This window comes from Heterodontus francisci, chromosome 13 (assembly GCF_036365525.1).
Source record: "Heterodontus francisci isolate sHetFra1 chromosome 13, sHetFra1.hap1, whole genome shotgun sequence".
Classification (NCBI taxonomy): Eukaryota; Metazoa; Chordata; class Chondrichthyes; order Heterodontiformes; family Heterodontidae; genus Heterodontus; species Heterodontus francisci.
The window spans coordinates 103,837,214-103,857,012 of NC_090383.1; positions in this window are offsets into that span (position 1 = coordinate 103,837,214).

The following is a 19,799-nucleotide window of genomic DNA, read 5'->3' on the forward strand; positions in this document are numbered from 1 at the left end:
GGAGGCCAAGGACACCAGAGGTAATGGTACAGGAGCAGGAAGAAAAGACATTGCAAGTGATACTCTGGCTATGATTAGATAGATAAGAATGGAACCAAGTGAGAGCCGTCCCACCCAGCTGGAGGACAGTGGAGAGGCAATGGGGGAGGATGGTGTAGTCAATCATGTCAAAGGCTGCAGAGAGGTCGAGAAAGATGAGGAAGGATAGTTTACCTTTCTCACAGTCACATAGGATGTCGTTTGTGACTTTGATAAGAGCTGTATCGGTACTGTGGCAGGGGCGGAAACCTGATTGGAAGGATTCAAAAGATGGGCACAGATTTGGGAGATGACAACAAGTTCCAGGATTTTGGGGAGGAAAGGGAGGTTGGAGAAGGGTCAGTAGTTTGCATGGATGGTGGGGTCAAGGATTGTTTTTTTTGAGGAGGGGGTGAAAATGGCAAAGTTCAAGGAGAGAACAGCATTTGAAGAGAGAATTATTAACAACATCAACTAACATGGGGCTAGGAGGGGAAGTTAGGGGTCAGCAGTTTAGTGGGAATAGGGCCAAGGGAGCAAGAGGTGTCTCATGGACAAGATGAGCTTGGAGAGGACATGAAGGAAGATAGGAAAGAAACTGGAATAAGATGCGATTTTCAGGGCGAGGGCTCTAGAGGAACTTTGGCCCGGTGGACCGGTAGAAGGGAGGGATGCAGCGGAGGTAGCTGATCTCAATCTTAGTGACAAAGACATCCATGAGCTCCTCACACTTATTGTCGGAGTCTCAGGGATAAAATAAATATAGCCATACAGCAAAAACCAAAAAGGAGAAAGTCAGGGTACAATTACAACACAATAAACACATTTTAAATTGTCTATTGAGTAATAAGTGATCATTTCTCCCATTTAAAGATCACCGCCCCCACCCCCCTGCTAATTTTCTAACCTTTCTTCATCAAGCTGCAAACATTGGGTAGTGTTCCATGGCCAATGATCACCATTTAGTTGTATGCCCAAGTTGCTATTATTCACATGATAGCCTTAACAGTAAGTACCAACAGCCTGTGGAAGAAATCACAGCTGAGTCTGATTCTGAGGTCACCTGATGCCCATATGTACACACTTCTAGTAGAAGCCACTGTTACTTAAATAGTGCTGAAGTTCTCTTCCTAGTACAGATAAGGAATCAAAGCTCTTGCCTTCCCAATCTGAATGGTTGGGGGATGTGGATGCTTATCGCTTAGCCATCATGATGCCCAACATCCAAGCCACGAAGTTGCTTAGGTCGTGATCCCAGTCATGATGCTGGAATCACACCCAATGCTGCCCTCCAGCACAGACTCTACTAGAGTTTGTGAGGTCAATGGGAGGGCACCTCAAGTGTGTGGGTCAAGAGGGTACAAGCACCATTATGAATGCATCCGAGGAAGAGAGCTAATCTAGTTCTTCAGGGGTACTGACCATTTGTATCCCACTTGTTGGGCTTACATATGCCCTTGAGAAAGCTGGTATGCCTCATTCCGTGTATGCCGGCTCCTGTCTGAGGAGCAGGAACAGGGACTCCCAGTGAAATTTTCCCTGAAACACGGAGGAAAATCTTGGAATCAGCAAGGCCCTGCCAGAGTTATGGCAGAATTTTGACAGAATTTCAGGGCCAAAGTCTACAGTTGATAATATAACATTTCCAATCAGCACAATTACATTGCAAAGCTTTCTGTGCAGAATAATACTCTAGAGAACCCTATATGGATGTTTCAATATGCTGTTGAGCTTATTTTTAAACCATTTGAATGTAAACGCAGATAATCTCATTGGAAATTTTAAACACACAGCAGGGGCAAGGAGGCTAATTATTCCAACAAATTGCAAGGTTATGAAGCATCAGATTTTATACCATTTTTGATAATCTTGTTTTTTTCATCCATATTGCCCCATCTCAAGGTATTTCACATATTCTGAAAACGCAGCAGAATTCTATTTTTGAATTAAACTTCTCCAGGGCTGCTGTCACTTTGCAGCATTAAGATGACACTTTGTTGTTAATTATTGGAATAGCGTGAATTTAAAAAAGCAACGTTGTGAAGGAGTGATTGGAAATCTGTTTTTCATTTGTTTGCCTGCACACATTTAGTGGGCCCCCCGGAGAAAGGTTCGGAGGAGGTGGGTGGGGTGGGGGCCTTCCCGCTGCACTGGAATTTAGTTGGAGGTGGGATAGGCTGACGATGGCCTTCCTACCGAGAGGCCAATTGAGTGGCCTATTACAGCAGTGCCTCTTCCTGCCACCGCTGGGATTTAACACCACGTGGGGAGGTCATCCAGTAAAATGAGGCGACATCCCTGTGGGCTTGGTTGGGGGGGGTGCCCTCCTCCGTGGGCAACCTGTAAATCCATAGAAGTCCCCCACTGGGAAACACTCCACCTACATGAACCACCTCCCCTGCACTGAATGCCCACCCACCCCCATATCCCCTCACCGGGGCCAGCTGGTCTTGCCCCGGCGACCCTGCCTCACTTACCTTGGGTCCGGGCTCTAGCGTTGGGCTTTGATCCAAGGCCTCCTGTAGTACCAGAGCAGTGGCCACCCCTCCTGATGGCGCTGCTGATACTACTGAGCTGCTGGCCCTCTAATTGGCTGACAACTTTTAGAGGTTGGATCCCCATCTTTAAAGGCACAGGAATCCTGGTGCCAGGCACTTAAGTGTCTGAGTGCTGTTAAATTGCACAAGGGGAGGGTGCTCCGAAAGGCCGAGATGGGGTTTCCCCGCCTTTTTGGCTGGGTGCTGGGAGCCCCACCAGAGTGACAAAATCCAGTTCGATGTAATGATATGAAATTCATCAACAACTCATTTACATGTGATGTTTTCATGACCAAAATTATTTTCTTATATTCACTTTTGGGATGTGGCAAGGCCTGCATTTATTGCTCATCCCAGAGAAATGGGTGGTGAACCTTCTTCTTGAACCACTGGTAATGATTTGACTGGCTCGTTAATCCACTTCAGAGGGCAATTACGCATCAACCATGTTGGTGTGCCACTGGAGCCACATAAAGGCCAGAGCGGATAAGGATAGCAGGTTTCCTTCCCTAAAAGATGTTAGAAAACCAATTGGGATTTTACAACAATCCAACAGCTTCACGGTTACTTTACAATACGAGTTATATATTTTCAGATTTTTAAAAAATGAGTTAAAATTCTCAGACTGACATGATGGGATTTGAACTCCTTTTCTGTGAATTATTAATCCTGGCTTCTGGATTACTAGGCCAATCACATAATCACTACACTAGCTCTCCCCAAAATAATATACAGGCTATTATCATGGAAATCATAGAAATTTACAGCATGGTAGGAGGCCATTCAGCCCATCAGACTGGATTTTGTGCTGGAGGCAGGGCTCCCGGCGCTGGGCCGAAAAGGCAAGGACAACCCTGCCTCTGCCTTTTTATGCCCTCTGGAGACTTTAAAGTGATGGGGCTCCTGCCTCCAAGGGCCACTAGCCAATCAGAGGGCCAGCAGCTCTGTAGTATCAGCAGCACCACCGTGAGTGGTGGCCACTGCCAGTACTGCAGAGGCCTCGGACCTAGGCCCAGCAGTGGAACCCCGGAACAGAGGTAGGTGAGGCGGGGTCGCCAGGGCCAGTCCAGAAGGCCCTGGCGAGGGAATGTGGGGGGTGGTTGTGCAGTCCAGGGGAGGGGGGGGATCCTGGGGGGTGAAATTGTTCTCATTGGGGGTCCTCTGTGAGCCACAAATTGCCCACGAAGGAGGGACCCCTCCCCACCCAAGCCCACAGGGAGGGCGCCTCATTTTACAAGGCGTCCTCCCACCCGGCAGAGGCCCCTCCCCACCGGTAAGATACTAGTGGCATGGGAAGAGGCCCTTAATTGGCCACTTAAGGGCCTCAATTGGTCTCTAGGCTGGAAGCCTGTCATCAGCCTATCCCACCCCGGGAAGATCGCTGGGAAACGGGGACTGTCCAACCCGCCCCCGCCACCTGTTGCAATACTCCATGTTCTCCCGCCTCCGACCCTGCCTCTGGGGGCCTCACATAATCCTGGCCATCGTGTCTGCGCTGGCTGACGAGTAGTCATCCAGCCTATTCCCACTTTCCAGTGCTTGGTCCGTAACCTTGTAGGTTATGGCACTTCATGTGCATATTCAGGTAGTTTTTAAATGTTTTGAGTGTTTCTGCCTCTACCACTCTTTCAGGCAGTGCTTTCCAGATACCCACCACCCTCTGGGTGAAAACAATTCCCTCAAATCCCTCCAAACCTCCTACCTCTTACTCTAAATCTATACCCCTCTAACAAAGGGAATGGGGCCTTCCTATCCACTCTATCTAGACCCCTCATTTTATACAATTTAATTAAGGTCTCCCTTCAGCCTCATCTGTTCCAAAGAAAACAACCTTGGATTATCCAATCTTCTTTTCTCATAACTAAAATTCTCCAGTCCAAGCAACATCCATGTAAAGCTCCTCTGTATTCTCTCTCGTGCAATCACATCTTTCCTATGGTGTAATCACCATAACTTCACCCAGTACACCAGCTGTGGCCTAACTAGTGTTCTATACAGTTCCAGCACAACTTCCCAGCTCTTAGATTCTATGACTTGGCTAATAAAGGCAAGTATCCCATATGCCTTCTTGACCCCCTTATCTACTGTCCAGTCATCTTCAGAGATCTGTGGACATGCACTCCAAGGTCTTTGTGTTCCGCTACACTTCTCAGTACCTGCCATTTATTGTGTATTCCTGTGCCTTGTTTGCCCTGCCCAAATACATTACCTCACACTTCTCTGGATTAAACTCCATTTGCCGCTGCTGCGCCCACCTAACTAGTCCATTGATATCATCCTGCAGGCTACAGCTTTCTTCTTCATTATCAACCACACAGCCAATTTTTGTATCATCTGAAAACTTCTTAATCATACCCCCTACATTCAAGTCCAAATCAATATATATACCAGAAAAAGCAATAGACCAAGTACTGAGCCCATTGGAAACAGAACACCCATTGAACATTACCCTTTGCATTCTGCCTCTGAGCCAATTTTGGATCCAACTTACTCCTTTGCTTTGGATCCCATGGGTTTTTGCTTTTGTGACCAGTCTGCCACTTGGGACCTTATCAAAAGCCTTGCTAAATTCCATATTGTTGTTCTAGACATAGTCCCAAAGGAATCTCTCTCCATTAGAGAGAGACAGTTGGTAATGTATAGCTTGATGGTCACCACTCTTCAAGTGTGGGACAAGGCGAGGAAGCAGGCTTCTATGAACCACTAACATGGAGATTGAACCCACACTGTTGGCATCTTTCTGCATCACATTCTAGCTAACTGAGCTAACTAACCCCTTAAATTCCATATGGACTACATCAAATGCACTGACCTTATTGACCCTCAGTTACCTCAAAAGATTCAATCATGTTAGTCAGACATGACCTTTCCTTAACAAATCCGTGCTGACTGCCTTTGATTAATCCGTTTCTTTCTAAATGAAGATTTATCCTGTCCCTCAGAATTTTTTCCAATAATTTTCCCACCACTGAGGTTAGGCTGACTGGCCTGTGATTATTCGGTCTATCCCCTTCTCCCTTTTTAAACAGTGGTACAATATTAGCTGTCCTCTAGTCCTCTGGGACTCCACCTGTAGCCAGAAAACATTGGAAAATGATGGTCAGAGCCTCCGCTATTTCTTCACTTGTTTCCCTTAGCAGCCTAGGATATATTTCATCCAGGCCTGGGGATTTATCCACTTTCAAAGATGTTAAACCCCTTAATAATTCTTCTCTCACTATGTTAATTTCATCTAATATTTCACACTCCTCCTCCCTGATTGTAATGTCTGTATTGTCCCTCTCTTTTGTGAAAACAGACACAAAGTATTCATTAAGAACCATACCCACATCCTCAGCTCTACAGTTTACCCTTATGGTCCCTAATAGGTCCGACTCTTTCTTTAACCATCCTCTTGCTCTTTATGTATTTATAAAAAATCTTTGGGTTTTCTTTGATTTTACTTGCCAATTTTTTTTATGTCCTCTCTTTCCTAATTTCCTTTTTAATTTCACCCCTACACTTTTTATACTCCTCTAAGATGTGGCGCTTCTTCATTCCCAAAGAAAAATAAATGACCATAAAATTACTAAAATAAAGTTGCTGCCCCTTTAAGGAACGGTGCTCTGCTCCACACATCCCTGACCCTGCTCATATTCAGCAATAACTGTTTACAGTAAATTACTTTTTTAGATGTTATGTAATAGAAACCATATGTGCATTGTGAAAACTGCATAAGCCATTTTGTACTCAAAGAACTTTGCTCATGAAATGTTTGACCAGCCAGTTTTGATGTTCTTAAAGGCCTCCAGGTTTTGTTCTTGTGAGGGTAGATTTTATGAATTTGTGCTGACAAGGAGCTTAACTTGCTGGAAGGGCATGAAGAGGGCAACTCAGTGGCCCTTACAGAATGCCATTCATAATTTATAACTTTGACTTGGGTGGACTCAGTACTGTAAACAATGCAGGCTGGGGGATGGTTGGGAGTAAGGGGTGGGATGGGGAGGGGCCAACAGAGGCAGGTACATGGATGGTCTCAATCTTACAGCCAAAGGCCTAAAAATTGGTTTGAATGATCCATGTGCTGGAACAGGTAGGCCCTTGGCACCCTTGATATTTAACCTATACATTTACATGAGACCGGTGTATTGCAGACACCTGCTAGGCATCGCCAAGTGGCTTGCCAGTGAAGTTGATTGGGAAGTGATTGGGATGGAGGGATGGCGCCGAATAGAAGGAAGAGGGAAGTGATCAGGAGGGCAGAAGGAAGCCAACTGAGGGCCATTGATGGTGCCAGTCGATTTACAGTATTTAAGATATAAATTGTATAAATAATAGCCTGGCGTCAGAGGAATGAAGGGTACTTGTGGAGAATGACATGACTAAGTTATGCTTCTAGGTGAAGTATTGTAATGCCAAATCAAATTTTTAAAAATTGTTCCCACACTCTGATCACTATATACATTTACGTATGTACATATATTTAAATATAAATATATAGATTACATATATTTAAACAAACACATAAAAGATAAAAAATTGTGGAAAAAAATTGTTAATCTTGCCCATAACTCAATGTTAGAAATACCAGTAAGACATTTTCCACACACAGTCCTGTCCCTCTGGGGGCTGGGAAGATTTCCACTTGGACCTTGGGTGCTGAATATTTCCAACTCCTGTTGAGAATGTGTGCGCATGTGTGTTGCATCATGACAGATGTAATTTTCACCTTGCAGGCACTCTTCATTCCTCGAATACCAGGCTTCTCCTTGTCTCCACTCCCTCTACTCCATTATTTAGACCACTTGTTCAGCCACTGCACTTTTATCCACTGGAACTACCTACCCAGTTTCTTCTACCTTGCCACCCTTCTCCCTTTTCTTTGACTGTGCCTTTGATCCATGCTTGAACCTCTCCCCTATTCCCATTTCATCTCTGCATTGTTTGATTGTTCTAAAGTTAGGTGCTTTCAGACATCTTCCTGCATGTGAGAAATGTTGTAGATGCGCGAGTTGTTGTTGCTTGCTCATTGTTGATGAATAGCTTTCCGATCTGTCTCAAGGAAAGAAGTGAGTTTTTATTTTCCGTCGTTTGGGTTAATGGGAGATTTAAAATAGATCAGCATGTTAACAGACAATGGTTATCTTCTCTACATTTGCTTTGGGACTTAACATTCAGTTTGAGATTTGAAGCTTTACAAAGCATTGACATTGGTCAAGAACTTCTGCAAGACATTCTTCTCAATTTAAATACACACCTTTTGTACTCACAAGTAACAGGTATAAAACTATAAGTAATTGTTGAACAAATTGGTCCCGTTTTATAACAACAACAATGTGCTTTTGTATAGCATCTTTCATGTAGAAGAGTGTAACAAGGAGCTTTACAGAGACATATTTAGGGCAGGGATGAAAAGTAGATCAGCCCTGATAGTGGATAGGATGCAGAAAATACAGTTTTGATGAGGTGAGGTTTAGGAAGGTGAAGAATGGGAGGCTAGCCAGGAGAGCATTGGATTCGAGTTCGGAGTTGACTAAAAGGATTTCAGCAACAGATGGACTGAGGGAGGGATGGAGACAGGTGATGCTATGGAGGTGGAAGTCTTTGTGGTGAAGGGGATATGGGATTGGAAGCTGAACTTGAAGTCAAATAGGATGCAATGGTTGTGAACAGTCTGGTTCATCCTAAGAAGATAACAACAATTTGTATTTATATAGTGCCTTTAACATAATAAAACATCCCAAGGGATTTCACAGGGGTGCTATAAAGCAAAGTTAGACATCATCAAACCACATAAGAAGATATTAGGACAGATGATCAAAAACTTGGTCAAAGGGGTAGGTTTTAAGGAACATCTTATGGAAGGAAAGAAAGAAAGAAGAGGTGAAAATGTTTAGGAAGGGAGTTCCAGAGCTTAGGGCCTTGGCATCTGAAGGCACAGCTGCCAATCATGTTGTGATTAATATTGGGGACACTCAAGAGGCCAAAATTAAGGAGTGCAGATATCTCAGAAGGTTGTGAGGCTGGAGGAGATTACAGAGATAGGGAGGGGCCAGACCATGGACAGATTTGAAAACGAGGATGAGAATTTTAAAATTGAGGCGTTGTTTAACCAGAAGCCAATATAGGTCAATGAATAAATGGGTGATGGGTGAACGAGACTCAGTGCGAGTTAGGACATAGGCAGCAAAGTTTTGGATAACCTCAAGTTTAAGGATGGTAGAACAGGAGTTTGTTGCAATAGTCAAGTCTAGGGGTAACAAAGGCATGGATGAGGGTTTCAGCAGCAGATGAGCTGAGGCAGGGACAGAGTTAGGTGATGTTACGGAGGTGGAAATAGGAGGTTTTATTGATGGCACAGATATGTGATCAGAAGCTTATCTCAGGGTCAGATTTGACACTACGGTTGCAAATAGTCTGGTTCAGCCTCAGACAGTTGCCAGGGAGAGGGATGGAGCTGGTAGCTAGGGAATGGAGTTTGTTGTAAGGACCAAAGACAATGGCTTTATCTTCCCAATATTTAGAGTCATAGAGAGATACAGCACCGAAACAGGCCCTTCGGCCCACCAAGTCCGTGACGACCATCAACCACACATTTATACTAATCCTATATTAATCCCATTTTTCCCTCTCACATCCCCACCTTCCCTCAATTCTCCTACCACCTACCTACACTAGGGGCAATTTTTTACAATGGCCAATTTACCTATCAACCCACAAGTCTTTGGCATATGGGAGGAAACCAGAGCACCCGGAGGAAACCCACGCGGTCACAGGGAGAACTCGCAAACTCCACACAGGCAGTACCCAGAACCAAACCCGGGTCGTTGGAGTTGTGAGGCTGCGGTGCTAGCCACTGTGCCGCCCTTTGGAGGAAATTTCTGCTCATCTAATGTTGGACAAGCAGTCTGTGAATTGAGAGGCAGTCAGCAAAAAGAAGCATTAAGAGAGGTAGAGGTGAGGTAGAGCTAGGTGTCGGCAGCATACATGTGGAAACTGACTGTTTTCGGATGATGTCGCTGAGGGGCAGCATGAAGATGAGAAATAGGATGCACCAGAGATAACGGCCGGAATCTTGTTCTGCTGCTGCTGAGGTCGGCGGTGCCCAGCTGGCGCCAGCCTCATGTCAGTGAGCCACCGCTATCTTCAGTGCAGCGGCTCATTTGAATGGACGAGGCAGTCCACCACCTCGCCACAGATCACATGGAGGGGACGGTCCATCCATCACTGGCAATGGCGTCAGCTGCCTGTGCGCAGGCGCTGATGCCATTTTTAAAGAGCTTGGTGCCCTTCCGGGATTTTTAAAGAAATAACTAAACATTTTTATAAACAATTAAAACCAGTATTTTTGGATCTCTCCCAATTAAAACCAGTATTTTTGGATCTCTCCCACCGCATCCCTCCAATACTCACAATATTCAATACTTTCCCTCTCCACCCCAAAACATTTAGGTTTTCCAACTGACCGTTCCCTGCTCAACGTACAAAGACTATCAACTTTACCCCTTCCCACCATCCCCTCCACCAATGAGGGACCTTTACCGCTGCTCCCCTCATCCCACCCCGCACATGAGAAATGACCTGCTCCCCCCTCCTAACCAGTGTGGTGCCTCGATTCCCCTGATGGGAATCGGAAGGCGTGGGAGTGCCGGCCAATGGCACGAAGATCGCACCGGGACTGGAGGCGGCAGCAGGCTTGCAATTATGCCAGGTATTTCAATTTATTTAAATATGTAAATGCCGCGGGGCCTCTCTGCCTCTGTGAAGATCGGGCCGGGCTCTCTTGGCATTGGGGTTGGGGGTGGGCTTCCTCCGGAGCGATCTTCAGGCCTCCCCCGCCACGGACTCCGACACCTGGGAGGAGCTAAATTCAGCACAATGGCGCAGGAGTGGGAAAATAAGCCATTGTAGGCGATTCTCTGCAAGGATGTTGGTGGAAACTCGGTGTTTGACTACAGGACACTGCAAGTTATCCAAGACTGGAATTCAGGCAAGCAGTATGGCAACAAAGATGCATTGGAGGGGTTGCGTGAGATGGTGGTGTTGTAGAGCTGGATGGCGTCAGTGTAAATGTGTCATCTGACCTCATATCTTGCAAAGATGTCATCAAGGGGTAGCATGCAGAGGAGGCGAACAAGGATCTAAGCAACTGTTGAACAAATTGATCCCATTCTAGTTCAGAGGAACATCTGTAAACTTTGTCAATGATGTTAATAGTTACTATTTGATACTTATTGGGTCATTCTGTACTGCCAAAGAATATTAAGAAAGAACAGAAAACTCCAATTACAATAGATAGCATTCAGTACCTGTTGAAACTGGGAGAATGGTCGTCATGTTTTGCACAGTGTTCATATTACAAAGATAAATGCAGAAGTAGAAATAATAACTGCATAGTTTTGGTTACTATGTTGTGTTTTTAGTTAGGAAAGTGTGAATGCACATGGTTTTAACATGATGTGTTTCTATGTTTCCCTTTGTAAAATGAGTAAGAAAAAGAAAGAACTTGCATTTAAGTAGAACTGTATTATATCCTCAATGCATCCCAATGTGTTTCACAGACAATGATTATTTATAACTTGTTATGTATACAATGTTATTTTGTTATGTTGACAAATGTGCGCAGTTTTGGTTTTCTTACCTAAGAAGGGTGCAGTGAAGGTTCACTAGATTGATTCCCGGGATGAGAGGGCTGTCCTATGATGAGCGGTTGAGTGGAATAGGCATATCCATAGGTGATCTCATTGCAACTTGTAAGATTCTGAGGGAGCCTGGCAGGGCGGCTGCTGAGACGTTGTTTCCCCCAGCTGTGGAGTCTCGAACTAGGGGGCATAGCCTCAGGTTAAGGGTTGATCATTTATGACTGAGAATAGGAGGAATTTCTTCACTCAGAGGTGTGAATGAAGAAATGAATCAGAGGGCAAGATTTTCCCCGCAGCTTCGGGACCCCACCTTCAGACTCAGATGGGGATCTGAAGCCCGCACTGTGTGGAGAGCTGTCACTCATCTGTGACTTTCCCCAAATTGGCCAATTAGTGGCCAGAAGGTGGGCTTGCCATCCAGTAAAGGACTGCGGGTAGGCTCGCGAAGCTGGAGGGCCAATAGGAGGCCCTCCAACATTGAAGCAGCACCAGGTTGCCTTTGCAGGTAAGTGAGGGAGAGGGTGCCCCAAGATGGAGGCGCCCTCTGTCCAGCCTTTTTAAATTTAAAATGAAAAGAAGGCCTCAACAGCCTGTCCACCATTGTTGGTGGGGTGGGCGGAGCACCTCCACAGGACGGCCTGTGGCTGCAGCTGAAGCCAGGCAGGCGGGGAGAGCCTCTAATCCTGCCTGGAGCGCTGGCCCCCACCTCAGCTTCCCTGTTCTCTGCTGTGTCCGGGGATCTGGAGACCGTGGAAAATTCCAGTTGGCCTCCAACAATAGGCCTTTAATTCGTTGAATCGGTTACCCTCCGCTTGCAGGTGGATAGGCCTACTGTCCAAACCCCCATCCCGCCTCTGGGAAAATGGCCTGGGGGCAAGATGGAGCCAGGGAACCAGCACACTGGTCAGTGGTGCAAAATTCCACAGCCTACTGCCTCAATCAGGGCTTAAAAAATTCAGCCCAACGATTCTACTCCAGAAGGCTGTGAATTCTCAATCGCTGAGTATATTCAAGGCTGAGATAGATAGATTGTTTAACTCTAGAAGAATTAATGGAAGGTGGAATGGAGGTCATAGATCAGCCATGATCTTATTGAATAGCGGAGTCGGCTCAAGGGACAGTATGGCCTACTCCTGCTCTTATTTCTTAGGTTATGATCAGGGTTCGCAACAGCCAATCCTTCTACATCCATCACTTCTGCTCTTCCTATCCATGATTAGTGATTCACCCTCAGTTCTGTAAATCATTGAAAACATCTAAAATGCTGTAACCTGAGCTAGTGCTTGTTTCAAGTTATACTGGTGATGCAGAGTGCAAAACTGTCCCAAGTGTTCAACTTGCTGCTCTTGGTGTTCAGCTGTACATATGTAAAAAGAAGATAACACTTTATGACTATGCGTTGTTGCTGCACAAACAATCCATGATATTTTTTGCCAGGTGAATCAGTCACTACTTGATATACTCATAAATTCAATTCACTCCATGTGATATCAAGAAACGACTGAAGGCATTGGATACTGCAAAGGCTATGGGCCCTGACAACATTCTGGCAATAGTACTGAAGACCTGTGCTCCAGAACTTGCCGCGCCCCTAGCCAAGCTGTTCCAGTAGCTGGCAATGTGGAAAATTGCCCAGGTATGTCCTGTACACAAAAAGCAGGACAAGTCCAATCCGGCCACTTACCACCCCATCAGTCTTCCCTCAATCATCAGTAAAGTGATGGAAGGTGTCATTGACAGCGTTATCAAGCAGCACTTGCTTAGCAATAACCTGATCACTGATGCTCAGTTTGTGTTCCGCCTGGGCCGCTTAGCTCCTGACCTCATTACAGCCTTGGTTCAAACATGGACAAAAGAGCTGAACTCAAGAGGTGAGGTGACGGTGACTGCCCTTGACATCAAGGCAGTATTTAACCTAGTATGGCATCAAGGAGCCCTAGCAAAACTGGAGTCAATGGGAATCAGGGAGAAAACTCTCCTCTGGTTGGAGTCATACCTAGGGCAAAGGAAGATGGTTGTGGTTGTTGGTGGTCAATCTTCTCAGCTCCAGAACATCACTGCAGGAATTCCTCAGGGTAATGTCCTAGAACCCAACCATCTTCAGCTGCTTCATCAATGACCTTCCTTCAATCATAAGGTCAGAAGTGGGGATGTTCGCTGATGATTGCACAACGTTCAGAACCATTCGCGACTCCTCAGATACTGAAGCAGTCTGTGTAGAAATGCACCAAGGCCTGGACAATATCCAGGCCTGGGCTGATGGGAGGCAAGTAACATTCGCGCCACACAAGTGCCAGGCAATGACCATCTCCAACAAGAGAGAATCTAACCACCTCCCCTTGAGGTTCAATGGCATTACCATCGCTGAATCCCCCACTATCAACATCCTCGGGGTTACCATTGACCAGAAACTGAACTGGGGTAGCCATATAAATACCATGTCTACAAGAGCAGGTCAAAGGCTGGGAATTCTGCCCCGAATAACTCACCGCCTGACTCCCCAAAGCCTGTCCACTTTCTACAAGGCACAAGTCAGGAATGCGATGGAATACTCTCCACTTGCCTGGATGGGTGCAGCTGCAACAACACTCAAGAAGCTCGACACCATACAGGACAAAGCAGCCCGCTTGATTGGCATCCCATCCACAAACATTCACTCCCTCCACCACCGACGCACAGTGGCAGCAGTGTGTACCATCTACAAGATGCACTGCAGCAACGCACCAAGGCTCCATAAACAGCACCTTCCAAACCCGTGACCCCTACCACCTGGAAGGTCAAGGGCAGCAGATGTATGGGAACACCACCACTTGCAAGTTCCCCTCCAAGCCACACACCATCCTGACCTGGAACTATATCACTGTTCCTTCACTGTCGCTGGGTCAAGTTCCAGGAACTCCCTTCCTAGCAGCACTGTTGGTGTACCTACCCCACATGGACTACAGCGGTTCAAGAAGGCAGCTCACCACCACCTTCTCAAGGGCAATTAGGGATGGGCAATAAATGCTGGCCTAGTCAGTGACGCTCACATCTCACGAATTAATTATGAATAAATAAATATGCGTCACTCATTTTTGGTTTTATACTGAGTCTTATTTTCAATTATCCTCATTTTAGGGTGCTAAACTTTCGTTGAATTCAAGACCGTTGTAGGAATGATGCAAGAGTGCAGCTTGGAACAAGGGTGGAATGGGTTAAGAATGGAATTGATGCCCATAATGTACAATACTGAACTCAGTTAAACAAAAAGAGAGGATGGTGTATCGCTCACATTAGCAGATAACAGAAAAATGTTTTCTGTACCTGACCTGCATTTTCAATGCAAGTATTTATCAAGATATTTACCAAGTAGCCGAGCTAAAAGCAGACTTTCTGTGCTGCATTTTACGAGCCCCTTGACGTCGGGGCTCGTGGCGGGGGGCCTGTAAAATTCTGTCGGGAGAGGCCCGCCTTGACTCCTGACGTTGAGAAGGCCCCGCCGGATATTAGCGGCGGAGGCAAGGCCATAGTGCAGGACACTGCCACCAAACAGCAGGGCCTTCATCTAAATATTGAAATGAGCATTAATGAAATGCAAATGGACTCACCTGCCGACGGCGGCCGTCCCATGCCACTTTTACTTTCAAGCGGCCGCGACTTGCACACCTTCGGAACTCCTTTGGAGTTCTGAGGTGAGACACTGGTAGGGAGGGGGGAGGAATAAAGGTTTCAGGGCAGAAGGGATGGGGGAGCGGGGAAAACACTTCTTATTGGCTGTGGGGATGGTGGGAAGGAGTTGAAGGGAAAATGTAAGAAGGTTGGGACGGAACGGTCGAGTTGGGAATAAAATAACTTTTCAGAATAAAGGGCAATGAAAAGACCATGGGGAGGGGAGAGGTTGGTATAGGGTCTCCATCTTCTAATTATTTAATAATAATAGATTAAATGTAATATGCCTTTAAAATTGTGAAACTTTGCTGAGGGCTTGAAGTCCTTTAAAAATGGCGGCAACACCTGCGTGGTGGCACCAGGCGCCATTGCCCGGAACACGACTGCCGCCCCCTCTACGTCATTTGAAGCGGCCGCTCCGCCCCGTCTATTTAAATAGGCCCCGCGCGTAATATTGCGGAGGCTCGGCTGCGGAGCACGGCGCACTGATAAAATTTTGCCCTCCTTTTCAAAACTTCATAGGTGGTTATTCTTCATTAATTTGATACTTCGATCATTGCAATCAGTGTCATAGATTGGTATTCAGATCGATTGCAAACCATGTTTTTCCTCAGCATCTTTCAAGTCTTTAAATTTATTTTAAAAATCAGCTGTCGAACCCCACTCCCCAGCCGCCCAAAATCGAGAGATAAAAGTGGAATGCTCCAGTGGGCCAAAGGGCCTGTTTCAGTGCTGTATCTCTAAATAAAAATAAAATAAATAAAATAATGTTAGAATAAGACAATGAACCCACACAATGCAGCAATAGAACCCGACATCCTACCCATGTTGTTCTGTATTGCCTTGCTTCAAAAATGCCAGAGAGAGAATTCAAGCTATTTCTGTAATTGGCACTAGCTACATTTATCAAGGGAGGGTTAGAAACTGAAATAACCCAATCTAGATGATTTGATGAAGGGTCCACACCCAAACTGTCAACTCTTCTTTGCTCTCCACAGGTGGTGCTGACTGAGTATTTTCAGCATTTTCTGTTTTTGTTTCTTAACTTGGTGTGATTAATACTGTTCTATTTTCTACAACCAATTTAATTGATAATTTTTAGAAATTAAAGTGAAATTTATACTTTTTTATTCCAATATAAACATGGCATTTCCTTTTTTGTGAAACAAAGCTGGAATCCCTTTCCTTTTCCTCACGCAAATGAAACTGATGAGAATGAGATTGTGAGTGAGCAAAACAGAAGGCTGACAGAACAGACTTGCGATTGGGGACTGAAAAATCAGCCAGAATAGTGTTGTTTTCCGAAAAGCTCCTGAAAAATATTTCTTATTCTTCTCAGCTTTTAACTGTACAAATCAATGGCAGTCAATACCAAAACTGGATGGTGTGGTTCAACACCTGCGTAGTACTGGTCTCCTTAACTTCACTGCAAAATAATAAAGCACAAAGCAAAGTACTGCAGATGTTGGCAACCTGATGTAAAAGCAGAAAATGCTGGAAACACTGAGCAGATCAGGCAGCATCTGTGGAGAGTAACACAGGGTTGACATTTCAGATCTTTGACCTTTAGTCCAGACAGTTGCTGAAAGAAAGCTATGTACCTGATAATGTGTGAGAAAAAGGTTGCAGTAATCTTTGCTGATTCTTATAATCAGGAAATACAAACCTCAGTGCAATGGACACTGTATGGGAATACCTTGGTACAAGGGGTACGGCAAATGGTACTCCCCTTTTTTTGTATGATCAGGTTGCTCAACTAGTTTTAACTACGGTGCATTTCAATGCTGCTGAAACGTGTCCCTACTCCATTATCAGGAAAAATAAAACGTCCTTTAGGACAAATCCGGACCCTAACGAAATACTGGGCAGTATATTTACTATGGAAATGACCCTAGTCAAAGATATCCCTGCATACAAATTTGAACGCTCAAAGGATCTTACAGAAAGAAAAAGCAACAAGGGAATATAGTCAAACTCACAAAAGTGACAGTTGATACGCATATAGAACAGCATCATAACTTCTACTGAGAATTATAACCAATGTTATTCTTATTTTAAAAAAAGATTTCAGGGAAGCATAAAAAGAATAAAGACTTATGTTTTTATAACACATTTATAAATATAACATTCATATTTCACAGCCTCAGGACTTCGCGAAACAATTATGTTAAGTGTAGTCACTGTTGTAATGTTCAAATAAGCAAGAAAAGCCATTCTATTGCCCCCCACAAAATGCTAAAGGTCCAAGAGCAACTGAGCGATCTAAAACCCCAGTGGAGCAATGCCCCTGGATACCACTGGTAGATGTATTCCTGGAGATTTCACCAAGTGACCTCCCACCTCCAACTGTCGTGTTCCTGCCATTGGTTGATTACCCAAAAGTTCCATTTTCGTGATGCACTCTCTCCTCACACCAATTAGAAAGTGAAAAACTGTTAATTAGCGGACTGGATGATTCTTCACTGTCAGTCAAACAGGAGACTCCAGGATAATCCTGGAAATGACAACACTAACTTGGGCCTCTGGATGGGCACCTGAGCCGTGGCAAGTGTTTAAAAGGGCCATTTCTGATTGACATCTTTCCATCTATTGATGGACACGCAGCAAACAATCCATTTAGGTGGGATGTCTTCTCTTGGGCGCACTTTTGCTAATGGCTGTGAAGGCCAATCCTTGAAAGGCAGGTTCTGCCACAAGTGGCGCACGTGAAGCTGCCAAGTGACACTGTGAGTTGTTGTTTTTCATGTTGGCGTCTGTGCCAAGCTGCTGTAACCAGTGGTTGTCATGGTTGTGCACACCAGTCCACAGGATGTGTTGCCATTTTCCTCTTTTGCTGAATAGCGACTCCCAGGTGTGATAGTCAACATTTAGGACTTTCACATCATGCTTGCAAGCATCCTTGAACTGGAGCTTTGGGCTTCCCACTGGTCGCCTGGCCCCAGCCACATCACCATACAGAAGATCCTTGGGTATGCGACTGCCTTCTATCCTGCAGATGTGTCTGATCCACCGACACTATCTCTGATTGATGCCAACGCAACTTGAATGTTGAGCTATCTGTTGAGTTGAAATGTTGCTGTGGCTTATTCTTCTTCTTCTTTAGCCTCCTTGTCTTGAGAGACAATGGGTAAGCGCCTGGAGGTCGTCAGTGGTTTGTGAAGCAGTGCCTGGAGTGGCTATAAAGGCCAATTCTAGAGTGACAGACTCTTCCACAGGCGTTGCAAATAAAATTGGTTGTCGGGGCTGTTACACAGTTGGCTCTCTCCTTGCACTTCTGACTTTTTTCCTGCCAACTGCTAAGTCTCTTCGACTCGCCACACTTTAGCCCCGCCTTTATGGCTGTCCGCCAGCTCTGCGGATCACTGGCAACTGACTCCCACGACTTGCGGTCAATGTCACAGGACTTCATGTCACGTTTGCAGAATTCTTTAAAGCGGAGACATGGATGGCTGGTGGGTCTGATACCAGTGACGAGCCCGCTGTACAATGTGTCCTTGGGGATCCTGCCATCTTCCATGCGGTTCACATGGCCAAGCCATCTTCCATGCGGTTCACATGGCCAAGCCATCTCAAGCGCCACTGGCTCAGTAGGGTGTATGTGCTGGGAATGTTGGCCACCTGGATAACTTCTGCATTGGAGATACAGTCCTGCAACCTGATGCCAAGGATTCTCTGGAGGCAGTGAAGATGGAATGAGTTGAGACATTGCTCTTGGCTGACATATGTTGTCCAGGCCTCGTTGCCGTGGAGCAAGGTACTGAGGACACAGGCTTGAAACAGTCGAACTTCTGAGTTCCATGTCAGTGCGCCATTTTCCCACACCCTCTTGGCCAGTCCGGACAGAGCAGCGGATACCTTTTCCATGCGCTTGTTGATTTCTGCATCGTGAGACAGGTTACTGGAGATAGTTGAGCCTAGGTAGGTGAACTCTTGAACCACTTCCAGAGTGTGGTCGCCGATATCGATGGATGGAGCATTTCTGACGTCCTGTCCCATTATGTTCATTTTCTTGAGGCTGATGGTTAGGCCAACTTCATTGCAGGCAGCTGTAATCCTGTCGATGAGTCTCTGCAGACACTCTTCTGTGTGGGATGTTAATGCAGCATCGTCAGCAAAGAGGAGTTCCCTGATGAGGACTTTCTGTACTTTGGTCTTCACTCTACTGCGGGCAAGGTTGAACAATCTGCCATCTGATCTTGTGTGGAGGAAAATTCCTTCTTCTGAAGACTTGAACGCATGTGAGAGCAGCAGTGAGAAGAAGATCCCAAAGAGTGTAGGTGCGAGAACACAGCCCTGTTTCAAGCCACTCAGGATAAGAAATAAGGCACCACTATGCTGAATTGTGCCTTTCATATTGTCATGGAATGAGGTGATGATACTTAGTAGCTTTGGTGGACATCCGATCTTTTCTAGTTGTCTGAAGCGACCATGTCAGCTGATGAGGTCAAAGGCTTTGGTGAGATCAATGAAAGCAATGTAGAGGGGCATCTGTTGTTCGCGACATTTCTCCTGTAGCTGGTGAAGGGAGAACAGCATGTCAATGGTGGATCTCTCTGCTCGAAAGCCGCTTCACCCTGTGCCTCAGGGTAAACACGCTCTGCCAGCTTCTGGAGTCTGTTTAAAATGACTCGAGCGAAGACTTTCCCCACTATGCTGAGCAGGGAAATTCCAGGGTAGTTGTTGCAGTCACCGCAGTCACCTTTGTTCTTATAGAAGGTGATGATATTGGCATTGCGCATGTCCTGTGGTACTGCTCCCTCATCCCAGTTCAGGCAAAGCAGTTCATGGAGTGCTGAGAATATAGCAGGCTTGGCACTCTTGATTATTTCAGGGGTAATGCCATCCTTCCCAGGGGCTTTTCCACTGGCTAGAGAATCAATGGCATCACTGAGTTCCGATTTTGTTGGCTGTTCATCCAGCTCATCCATGACTGGCAGAGACTGGGCTGCATTGAGGGCGGTATCAGTGACAACAT